Genomic DNA, 2,500 nt, shown 5'->3' on the forward strand with positions numbered 1-2,500 from the left:
AAGTCGGACACGTTTCCAGTGAGGGTTGGACTCCGCCAAGGCTGCCCTTTGTCACCGATTCTGTTCATAACTTTTATGGACAGAATTTCTAGGCGCAGTCAAGGCGTTGAGGGGATCTGGTTTGGTGGCTGCAGGATTAGGTCTCTGCTTTTTGCAGATGATGTGGTCCTGATGGCTTCATCTGGCCAGGATCTTCAGCGCTCACTGGATCGGTTCGCAGCTGAGTGTGAAGCGACTGGGATGAGAATCAGCACCTCCAAGTCCGAGTCCATGGTTCTCGCCCGGAAAAGGGTGGAGTGCCATCTCCGGGTTGGGGAGGAGATCTTGCCCCAAGTGGAGGAGTTCAAGTACCTCGGAGTCTTGTTCACGAGTGAGGGAAGAGTGGATCGTGAGATCGACAGGCGGATCGGTGCGGCGTCTTCAGTAATGCGGACGCTGTATCGATCCGTTGTGGTGAAGAAGGAGCTGAGCCGGAAGGCAAAGCTCTCAATTTACCGGTCGATCTACGTTCCCATCCTCACCTATGGTCATGAGCTTTGGGTTATGACCGAAAGGACAAGATCACGGGTACAAGCGGCCGAAATGAGTTTCCTCCGCCGGGTGGCGAGGCTCTCCCATAGAGATAGGGTGAGAAGCTCTGCCATCCGGGAGGAGCTCAAAGTAAAGCCGCTGCTCCTCCACATCGAGAGGAGCCAGATGAGGTGGTTCGGGCATCTGGTCAGGATGCCACCCGAACGCCTCCCTAGGGAGGTGTTTAGGGCACGTCCGACCGGTAGGAGGCCGCGGGGAAGACCCAGGACACGTTGGGAAGACTATGTCTCCCGGCTGGCCTGGGAACGTCTCGGGGTCCCCCGGGAGGGGCTGGATGAAGTGGCTGGGGAGAGGGAAGTCTGGGCTTCCCTGCTTAGGCTGCTGCCCCCGCGACCCGACCTCGGATAAGCGGCAGAAGATGGATGGATGGATGGATGGATAATTTCATCATCATTAGGGGCCTCTCTGGGCCCCCCTCCATCATGGGCCCCTAGAATCCGTCTCCTTTACCCCCCCTTTTCGGCGCCCATGCATGAAGGATCTGAGACATTGGGTTTCTGCTTGGCGGTTATTAAATCAGCTTATTGTACAAAACCCAAAACCAGTGAACTTGGCACGTTGCTTAAATCGTAAATAAAAACAGAATGTACCGTATTTTCCGCACCATAAGGCGCCCTGGGTTAAAAGCCGCGCCTTCAATGAACGGCGTATTTCAAAACTTTGTCCACCTATAAGCCGCCCCGTGTTATAAGCCGCATCTAACTGCGCTAAAGGATTGTCAAAAAAACAGTCAGATAGGTCAGTCAAACTTTAATAATATATTAAAAACCAGCGTGATGTGGGCGCGCATGGAGTCGTATATCAACATGGACGGAGCTGCGTGAAAAAAGCCACCCGGCCTCTTCGCGTAAACTTACCTTAACCACTCGCTCATCTTTTCTTCATCCATCCATCCCTTCGAGTTAGCTTTTATGATGACGCCGGCTGGAAAGGTCTCTTTTGGCAAGGTCTTCCTTTTGAATATCACCATGGGTGGAAGTTTCTGGCCATTAGCATGGCAAGCTAGAACCACAGTGAAGGATGACTTCTCATTCCCTGTGGTGCGAATATTCACCGTACGTGCTCCCGTTGTATCCACAGTGCGGTTCACAGGAATATCAAAAGTCAGTGGAACCTCGTCCATGTTGATAATGTTCTCTGGCCGGATCTTTTTTTCAGCTATCTTGTTTTTACAATATGCACGGAAAGTAGCCAGCTTTTCTTGAAAGTCTTTAGGCAGTTGCTGTGAAATAGTAGTCCGTGTGCGGATGGAGAGATTGCGTCTTTTCATGAACCGGAAACCTGTCGCTTAGTAGGAGCCATTTTGTGGTCTTTACAGATGTAAACACACAAAGGAAATGAAACGTACGGTAATATCCGCGCTCTTTTTCTTCTTCTACGCGGGCGGGTGGTTGCTTACAGTAGAAGAAGAAGCGCTTCCTGTTCTATGGGGGCGGGTGCTTACCTTGGCGGTTGCTTGCGTAGAAGAAGAAGAACTTCCTCTTCTACGGGGAAAAAAGATGGCGGCTGTTTACCGTAGTTGCGAGACCGAAACTTTATGAAAATGAATCTTAATATTAATCCATATGTAAAGCGCACCGGGTTATAAGCCGCACTGTCAGCTTTTGAGTAAATTTGTGGTTTTTAGGTGCGGCTAATAGTGCGGAAAATACGGTAATGATTTGCAAATCCTTTTCAACCTATATTCAATTAAATAGACTGCAAACACAATATATTTAATGTTCAAACTGGTAAACGTTATTTTTTTTGCAAATATTAGCTCATTTGGAATTTGACGCCTGCAACGTGTTTCAAAAAAGCTGGCACAAATGGCAACAAAGACTGACATAGTTGAGAAATGCTCATCAAAACACTTATTTGGAACATCCAACAGGTGAACAGGCTAATTGGTCATAAAAGCAGCTTCCAT

The sequence above is a fragment of the Nerophis lumbriciformis genome, linkage group LG04, assembly GCF_033978685.3.
Source record: "Nerophis lumbriciformis linkage group LG04, RoL_Nlum_v2.1, whole genome shotgun sequence".
Lineage (NCBI taxonomy): Eukaryota > Metazoa > Chordata > Actinopteri > Syngnathiformes > Syngnathidae > Nerophis > Nerophis lumbriciformis.